The sequence below is a fragment of the Tinamus guttatus genome, unplaced genomic scaffold (assembly GCF_059628265.1).
Source record: "Tinamus guttatus ecotype Peru unplaced genomic scaffold, ASM5962826v1 Tinamus_guttatus_pri_ptg000653l, whole genome shotgun sequence".
Taxonomy (NCBI): domain Eukaryota; kingdom Metazoa; phylum Chordata; class Aves; order Tinamiformes; family Tinamidae; genus Tinamus; species Tinamus guttatus.
In genome coordinates, this window is record NW_028289187.1 from 1,107,307 (window position 1) to 1,117,755 (window position 10,449).

The window sequence follows — 10,449 nt, forward strand, 5'->3', positions numbered from 1 at the left end:
GAAGTTCCACCTCCATGTGAGGAAGAACTTCTTTCCAGTGAGGGTGACAGAGCCCTGGAACAGGCTGCCCAGAGAGGTTGTGGAGTCTCCTTCTCTGGAGGTTTTCCAAACCCGCCTGGATGCCACCCTGTGCCACGTGCTCTAGGTGTCCTTGCTGGAGGAGGGGGGTTGGACTAGATGATCTCTAGAGGCCCCTTCCAACCTCAACCATGCTGTGATTCTGTGGTTCTATGATGCATGGTACAGGTTGCAAAATTGGAAACGTGCATAACCCAAAGCCACCAGTCCCTCAGCAGTGCTAGCGACATCTTCTCAAAGCTGCGGCTGCCCTCTTTTGATTCTGACAGGGGAACAAAGAGAATTACGTTTGATTCAGTCCTGTCATCTGCGTGCCAGTAATGCCTCTCTCCTGCAGTGAGCAAATACGCCTACCAACATAAGCATTTCTGATAGTTTATTCTGGATTTTAGATCAAACGTGCCAGCGCCTGCTTTCTGAAATGAAACCTCGAAACCCAGAACTGGGTAAACAGGCATGAGAAGAGTGAGAAATTTTAGAAATGTGCCAAACTATAAACTGGACAGATCTAGTTAATAAGAAATATTTCTGCAATCCTATGTTTTCTCAGATCGTGTGTACTTCTGAACCGATACGCCCTCCTGAACCCATCTGGAGGTCTCAGCATAGTGCAAACCCACATGCATTCTCTGAAATAATGTTGTTTGGGGCATCCTCAGCCCCTTCGTTTTTTCCTTCCTTTGGGTATTGTTCCATATCACCTCCTAATGAAGGTCATGACCACTGTTTTACAGGTTTATGTATGTCTCTGTGGCCCTTTAAGGATGCCTTCCCCATAGAGCTGAATTTATGCAGTGAAAATGCCTTAATATGAAGGCAGAAGAGAGCAAGAAGGAAAGAGGAGCCTCCCAATAAAAACACTCAATGGGAAAGAGATAAAGAGCAGATGTAGCCACCTCCACGATTAGATTGTGTGGTGTATTTTTGGATTGCAATCCTAGACTTTGGTGTGAGATCCATATTAGGCACCTCAATCCTTTTGGTCTGGCTGCTGGTTGTGAATATGCAGGAACAAGCGGAGAAAGTGACAGTAAAACCCATGGCACTGCCTGCAATGAGGGTAAAATGCCAGTGGGGCCTGTACACAGCAGTCTAAATAAAGATGATTATTGCTATAGTTCTATCTGCACCTCTGAATCCCCACATTATGTTGTACAGATATCTCCCAACTAGCACTATCATTCCTACAAACAGTCTGCTTTTCATTAGGGTTTAGCTGCTGTCAGCTGGGGGGAAAATAAGCCAGTCTGCCCGATACTGGGGCATAAACAGCTGTGGTTCCTGGGGAACTTGCAGTGGCTGTAAAATGGGAAAAAGCACAATCTGGAGTATACCAGTGAAGACACAGCCTTGCAGATAAGATTTTACTCACTTGGAGAAATTACGTCATTTAATATTCCAGCAACAGAAACAGCAATATAAACACCCAGAGAGGGAGGGAAAGGAAGAACCTATTTTTTTCCCTTCTTTTGAAAAAAAAAATCTGATTTTCCCATTCTCTTCTCATTTCTTTCAAGGAGGGTCTTGCTTATCAACTTGTCAGGCTTGACTGCCAGATAGATAGTAAATGGGTTAACTGATGAGACTAGCAAAGAGACTGTCTGATTTGCCCCAGTCCAAATGAATACTCACCTAGACTTTGGTGACAGGTGATGATGTTTGAAAAAAAAAAAAGGTAAATAGAATTAAGATACAAAAATGAAAGCTATCACAGAGGTGACTACAACAGAAGGAGAAGAAAGACTTCTGAAATTGTAATAAATTTGGCTTTGGATCTGTACCTTTAAAGGAGACAAATATGACAATTACCAAGCTCTTCATGTGGCCTCAGTAGCCTGCAATGTTGGAAAACATATTTCAGTGCAAACAGCAAAGATATGGAAGCAAACAGGAAATAGATCCCATGGAAGCAAGCAGGAAATAGATCCCATGTACATCATACCAGATTAATCTGAAAACTTTAAAATATCTAGGCAAAAAACATACAGCTGATCTCACCTGGTGTTCAGTGAAGAATTTGATACACTGGAGAAGATGACGAATGACAAGGACCGGTCTTTGCCAGTCTTGTGTAACCTCTTAAAATTTCAACCTTCTTGTTTAGCAGCACAAAAACGGATTGAGCTGATGGTGTTTGCCATTTGCACTGAATCAGGAGACAACATCAAGAGAGCTGAGCTCTGGGCTATTTCTCAGAGGAACTAGATGATCTTAATGTCAGGAAAGAGAGAAATGTGATATAATTAAATAGTACATTATATAGCAGGATATGCTTTTGGGACATAGTAACAAACTCTAAAATAAGGTGAGGGTTAGTCATTTTGAAACAGCCAAGGCAAAAGACCCCAGTGCATTAGCTGATGAAACTGGAAATATAAAGGATAAATGGTACTGTAAAACATGACGAAGATACTCAAGTTAGATAAAGTCAAGACCAAATAAAAGCATTCGTGGGCCATGTACAGCTCTGTTCTTCATATCAAAGGAAATAAACTGAAATTGGGAGCTGGACAGAGATAAGGGAACAAGGCAGCCTGTTTGATGTGGGTTGACTTGAATGACTTAATTTTCTTAGCGCACTTGAATAATTTAATTTGCTTAGTGCCACAGACAAATGACTGGCAGAGGCTGTGGTGCTGTCCATAGACACACCAGAGAAATAAATGCTATGAAAGAAAGAGCTGTTAAAACTTCAGAGCAAAGGAAGACCTATGGGTGCAAATCGGACAAGGATAGAGTTGGAGTGGAAATAAAAAGAAAGTAGCTTTTATAAAGATGAATCTTTGGCACAGCCTTCTGAGTAAAGGCAGCAAAAAGCCAGCATGACCAGTACAGTATTTCTGAAGGCAGCTACACAGAATCACAGAATGGTTGAGGTTGGAAGGGACCTCTTGAGATCACCTAGTCCAACCCCCCTGCTCCAGCAGGGACACCCAGAGCACATGGCATAGGGTGGCATCCAGGCGGGTTTGGAAGATCTCCAGAGAAGGAGACTCCACAGCCTCTCTGGGCAGCCTGTGTCAGGGCTCTGTCACCCTCACAGTAAAGAAGTTCTTCCTCACATGGAGGTGGAACTTCCTGTGTTTCAACTTGTACCCACAACACACGATGTGGTAGCAGCAGCGGCCAGGCCCGCGAAGTCGCCTTCGTTTCCGTGTTTCTAGCACTACAGTCGTATCTGTGTATCAGCAGCGCAGATCAGCCTGCATGAAAGAGAAACCAAGCTGTTCCGAGACTAATGCGGGACCTGGTGCAGACTGCCTTTTTTGTTCATAAGCCACCCTGAACATAATAAATAAACCCCAGCACAGTTTGGATGGAACCAAAGTGGCTGTTTTTCATGCCTAAGGAAAATAACCTGGTAGCATTTCCCTTCACAGACCATGAAGTGTTCTGCTTGGCCCAAGGCAGCGCATTTGCTCCGGATGCTTTGAGAGGAGCATAGTGATCCCTTGCCTCCTGCTTGCTTCAGACCTGAAAAATCCTGCTAACGTGCAAGGGAATTCGAGCCACTCTGCTTCTTAGAAAGCTGCTCCCAACACTGAGTGTTAAGGATTCCTGCAGTGGGAACAAGGGGAAATTCTTCCTCGCGCTGGAGCTGTTCCACGAATAGGCCCCAAGTTCATGGGGGCAGCGAGGAGGGGCCTGGGAATGACTCTGGGAAGAGCTGGGAAGTGCGCGCAGCCGCGGCCGCCTGCGCCACAGGCCGGGCCCGGGGTACCCGCCTCAGAGCTGCCCCCACACACGGTCCCTGCCGCCTCCCTCAGCGCTGGGGCCTTGAGCTGTTGGGTAACGAGGGACTTTCCTCCTCCAGACTTCACCCTCTCCTTTTTTTTTTTTTTTAATATATTTCTTCTCTCCCAGCCAAAACTATTCAGCAGATTTGAAGCAAATATTTTAGAGATGACTGAAACCACATTTGCTGGGGAATTAACCATTAAAAAAAATAAACAAGTCACCCGACTCTATTACCATTTTAAAAATCTATGCTGCTTCTTTCGCACCTAAACTGAAAGATGTTTTAATCTTTTTTAAGTGTAAAAATTTGTCCCATCCCCCCAGCCACAGTAATGAATTAGAGTTCCTAAATTGGACTCATTTACTGGGGCACATAAGGCCTATTATATCACTCACAACTAATGCTTATTTCTTCAGCTTGACCATGTTTTCAGCCCCCTTCGTTTGGCCATTTCTCACAGCCGGGCCTGTGGGAGGGGAGGCTCCTCAGCATGAGCCCTGCGGCCTTTTCCAGTCAACTAGCTTAGGAGAGAAGCGCTCCTGTCACTGAATGTACCGCTTGACTTGGTGGTGGTATAAATAGATTATACCATGGCACATGTAAAATAGTAGGAAGCAAAATAAAATAAAATAAAATAGGGAAAAAAAATATTATCTGGATTAGAGAAGACTGTAGGAAATGATTTTTAATGGTGTCATTTGCAGTTGGCAAGAAATTTCAAAGTGATAATTTGGTGTGTTGAAAAGTTGCAGAAATTTTGCTTTAGGTAGCCCTCTAGTGGCCCTCAGCACCCCGTGTTATCTGCTCTATCATCTGGTGTATACGTAGTCTTAGGTATCCATATGCAGAGATTGATTTAATTTTGTCTTTGCATGTGAACAACAGAAGCCAACTGTTGTTGATGGCATAATTTTTATAGTTATTTTTAGAAAGAGATTTCTCCTGGCAAACATCTCCTTGGGAGATTGCTGGTTATTTTCCCACATACATCAGCTACTTCGCACCATCAGAAATGATGAGAGAGCAGAAATCTAATCACAAGTGGAATCCCTATGTTTCTAAGCCGTAACAGGCACAAATTTACATATAGCAGATTCAGAAAAAAAAAAAAGAATGGCAAGAAATAATTTGGACATTATATTTTTGCATAAGACCTACATAATATCCCCCTGGGAAGGTGACAAAAAACATCCATTTCAAGACGTCAAGGAATTACTTTTCTCTCTGTTTGCCTGATCGCTAAAATTCTCCTTGAACCTGTGCAGCAGTTCAAGCTATCTGTGGGTTACAGGGTTTGTGTCATGTAAACCACTCTGCCAAAAGGACAAAGTCATCCCAGCTCTTGTCTCATCACTGCAGAATACGCGGAAAAGGGCTATGGATATCTCTAAGCCTACTTAAATGTCAAATTATATTACCTAGAGAGAAAAAAATGTTATTGTTGAAAATGATGTTAATGATGAAATGAAAATTAATCAGATGTTAAATATATATCAAGAATCATAGGATACAGGAATGATAAGGTACAAAAATAAATAAAAAAGAAAAAGACTCTGTGTGTAAAATAAGCAAAAGCAATTTGTGAGTGCCTAAAGCTGTCTAGCTCTGAAAACACTAGTTATGATCATTAGCAATTTCTGCAGACTTTCTGATCATTATGGGCAGCAAGGAATAGCAAAACTCGTAAAAAGAAAAGTAGTAAAAACTTACACAAATACCTGCTTTTTACTTCTTGTTGTTGTAGGGTTTAAATCAGCAGATTAAAATTGCTTAAAATCAGCAGGTCATTCATCCATAATGCAGGTGTTACCTGGGCAGCCTAGAAATTATTATTTTGTTTGTTTTTGTTTGCATTACCGCTACTTTATGATTCCCTCAATATACTGCAAAGCCATTGGCAAAGGAGATGAGGTCAGTCTTCCCCCTGGAGACCTTCAGGCCGGGTATACAGCTTTAGGTGTAAGCAGAGGCGTTCCTAGAGGACCCACCACAGAGATTTTCTCTATATGGAAATGAAACACCCAATTCTTCCTTTTCTGATAACCATAGTTCTGTAGCTCAGAGCTGATCAGAAGCTCTTAGGTAGCCTGAGCAATGTCTATGTCAAAGGTGCTAATTTTTAGATGCTTTGGTGGTGTGTGTCGGCAGTTTCTTTGTAAAGTTGCATCATTTTTTTCTCCAAAACATGATCCATAGCTTTGCAGGCTTCCATCCTTACCCACAGCAATAGCTCCCACTTGCCAATTTAACAAGAGTCTGTTAAAAGCTGGTGTAAAGCCAGCAGAGGGAGCATAGATACACGAAAAGTTGTCCGGGAACATCTATATCAACAGTTACTGTTGTCTTGTTTCCACTTCTGGGCCAGATTTTTTCATATATATATATATATATATGTATGTATATATGTGTGCATACATATATGTGTACACAGCTTGCAGAGAGCATCTGGACAGCCTCCCAGCTCCTCCAATCCAGACTGTAACAGATACCACTGTCTAGTTTCTCCATGAATAAAGGAGCAGAATTTTACAGATTAGGAATAGAAGATATTTTAATATGAAAGATATTTACTTTGAAGACTCTGTTAAGTGATCACTTTAATTTCACAAATGTAATGCCTTTTGAACAAAAGCTATGATTCCTGAGATTAAATCTACGGTAAATTTCTCCTACAGTCTGAAGCCTTTCAGATTGGAAGAAAGAAAGAAGTACACAGTAAATACTCAGTAATCCATATTTTCCATTTGTGCTCTTCATCTACCTAGTGCAGTCGATGCCTTTGACACTTTACAAACAAATCAAAACCACAGATAAACACATTGAGAAACTGCCAACTTATGAGTCAGATTAGGCAATTAAAGAACTGATATTTGTATTTATTCCCTTTCTTAGTACTCTGAGGAAAAGAATCTGCAATTAAGATGTATGTGACCTCAAAAGAGACATTGAAGGTACAGGGACACATAGAAATTATTGTAGAACAGGTGCACTAATGATTCTGATGTATTTTACTTTAAATCCTCTGATGCCAGCAAGAACTGAAGCAGCAGTTCTTGAGATGAATCTCTGCGTTTCCCTCGTGAATATTCCCCCAGGGGAGGATCATTTTGTGTCGTTTCACAGGTGTTTTTTTTTTTACTTTCAGCTGCATAAGGACATAAAAAAGCATCAGCTCTGCTAGCTTCCTGCCTTTCTGAGTGTCTTGCACACCTTACTGTACTGTTAGAATTGAATCTTTCTGCAGCACCATGGGGATTTCTGCCCCTAGTAGTTGCCTCCCTTCAGAGGGAGGATTCGTGGTAGTTTGTGGAAAGATCCATTCTATCAGTGACAGCATCGGTGACCTCTACCACGTGCCTGCCTTTCCAAAGTCACATTAATACTTTTCTTAGTTCCAGGTGCCAAATTAAAACTTTATGGCTTTTCCTGTATGTATCAGCACTGTTAGGTATGTTACATTTCATAAGGGACCTCCTCGTTGTGTGCTTGTGAAGGCAATGCAAGCAGTTAACTGCCTGCAAAGAGGCACTGCTGCAAGTAATGAAGGCAAATCCTGCTTTTGCTGATGTTGCCAGATCCGGAATTCTTCTGTTCAGATCCCAGCTGTCTCGCAATTATTCTGGTTATGCTAAGTCAGAAATCTTGATCTTCAGAGAAGTCAGCATCTAGCCTCAACCTTTACTGCTAATGAGCTGAATAATAAACACGGGGCCTCTTGACCTTGCCTTACTCCTTGAGTTTGCAGCTATTTTGATCTTAACTTGTGATTAAAGCTTTGAACACATCACTGATTTATAACCCCCTTAAAACTTTATTATCCCCATAAACTCTGAAAATGCTTATACTGGACTTTGAACTTTTCTTTTGACGGATAACTTATATTTTCACATTTAGAAATGAGCTCTTCTAAGGCCATTGTTTGTGCGTACTCCTAGTTTTAGGAGTCAAACTTCTTAAGAATTTGCATGCCTTGTAATTTTTATATATATATGTATATACAATTATATATACACACATATATACATATATATAAAGTTCCCTTACCAGCCTGCTTAAATTTTATAGCTGACATTTTCTAGTTCACAAGAAAAACTTTAATGTTTAATTGTTCATGATATTCACTTCGGCTGCAAGTGAAAGAAGCAACAACTACTGCTCTAACCTGCTTGTGCCATTTTCACAGCTACTGTTGAAAGAAGAATTCCTTAGCAAATGACAGCCATACAACCAAAATTGCTTGCCTGTCTGCAAAAGAATATCACATTATCTAAAAATTTCTGTACAGGATCTGCATTAGACTCTATAGAGAAAGAAAAATTATTCCAGCAATTTGAATAGCTTCTTGCAGAGATTTTTTAGTTTCCTAAAGCTTTCGTTTCAAGTACGCAGATTTCCTTTTTAAGAAGGATGCTAGGAAATAGGGATGCTAGGGAAGATGGGGTCAAGCTTTTCTCAGTGGTGGCCAATGACAGGACAAGGGGTAATGGGTACAAGTTGAAACACAGGAAGTTCCACCTCCATGTGAGGAAGAACTTCGTTCCTCTGAGGGTGACAGAGCCCTGGCACAGGCTGCCCAGAGAGGCTGTGGAGTCTCCTTCTCTGGAGATCTTCCAAACCCACCTGGATGCCACCCTGTGCCACGTGCTCTAGGTGTCCCTGCTGGAGCAGGGGGGTTGGACTAGATGATCCCTAGAGGTCCCTTCCAACCTCAACCATCCAGTGATTCTGTGAAATATTAGAGGCCTAAGAAGAGCCAGTAAAAGACTAATGAGGTTTTGAGGGCTTATCTTTTGGGATTGCTCTTTCAACTTCTAGGATTTAGCGATTATTTGTCTTCTAGAGCCCTGTCCCTTAATCCAGGGATGATACAAACATGCTCCCCATCATGGATAATCATGTGAGAAGCTACTACACATCTGAATACACGTATAGGGTATTTGGACAGCACAGTCACAGGCCTTTACAATAGTCCCTTATCAGACTTCCATAGGATGAAAGGAGGAAAAGGGATCACATATGACAGCAGCAGGTACATGAAGAGAATAAACATCTTTTTCTCTAAGCATCAAGATAAGATTTCCTTCCAAACATATACCATATTTTTTAGAAATGCCTATCACATCCATCAGTGTATCAGTGTGTAAGAACACCCATATAGATTTATGCAAAATAATACACAGTTAAGTATAACTTACATCATTTTAGTCTCAACATACCTTACACAAATTAGTATTAGCACAGCAGAAGAGGAGCCAAAACGCACAGATCTGCCCTGGGAAAACACCACAGCCGCTTAGCGGGTTTCAGCACTGCCCCAGGAGCAGCCCATGTACCGAGATTACGGAAGATGAAGCTGTTTGGAGCTTGCAATAAACTCCGTCTGCTGGGGACTACCCAACTTCCCAGCAAGCGCCCGCACTTCCAAGTGACTCCCGAAATCCGAGTAGTGAATTAGGCCTATGCACGAGGCTCTTCAAAAGATGCATGCGAATGAAAAGGAAAGCTTTTGCTTAAAATACTTCATGGAAAGTAATTTTAAACAACTCCATCTCTTCTACAAATCATTATTTTAAGACCTTTATCCACATTTGAAAATGCCAAGGAGTAACTTGCCCTTCCAAATGAGGTCCGAACTGCTGTTCAGACACACTGCAAGTGGTGGAGTCTGCTCCAACCACAGAGTCAGGAAAAACAGGGTATTTTATAATTACAGATCCTGACTGGTGTTACCACCAGTTAATGGAAAATAGATGCTCAGCCATTCTTACTGAAGGAAAGACAAAAAAAAAAAAAAGTGATAAGTCATTAGAGCTTTTTAATTTATTGCAGGCAGAGTCCTCAAATACCTGAGGGAAGGGCTTACACACACAAATAATAGCTTAAGACTCAACAAAAATAGCTTAAGTAACCCTTAAGGAAAAAAAAAATCAACCATTATACAAATTCGTGGAGTAAGATCTTATCAGATCCACTTTAAGTGAGGTTGTACCATGTGTTTGAGCTCAGGATCACTCACCAGCTTTTCCCACAGTCCCAATGAACCTTGCCAGCGAGCCAGCTAACTTGGGGAGCCTGTGCAGAACTTCAAGGCTTTCCATTATCACCCGTGAGTCACACTACGAATATTCAGTGGCTTCAGAAGCCCACTTGTTCTACTGAACATGCACTATTAAAACCATTTAGGGCATTTAAGAAAATTGCTCAAGTGTAACTGCCATATTACGGCTTCTCCCAGTCTTTAGAACATAAAGTCAGTATTACTTTACAACACAAGGTTTAGTCTTCCCATAACGCTTAACAACTAACAAACTTAGCAGATAAATGGATTGACTCTGAATCTTTAGGAAGGTGAATTTAAGCTCTTAAGGCAACTGTTCCACTTCACGAATAGAGTATAAAACAACTAATTTTACAGTGTCTGCCTAAAAGAGCTGTAGAGATGCTGGTTAAATGTGATGGGCAGGGAGGGTGGTGTTGGCTTTAACGTGATCATCTATGAGTAGATGTTAACAGCTACAGAAAGATGGGTAGATGCCGATACTCTCCTCTCTGGAAAACCAAGAGTTTGTGTCCTGAGGGTATTTTTCTTTTTCTCCTCGTTTTCCATCACACAGAGGACACTATGAAAATGC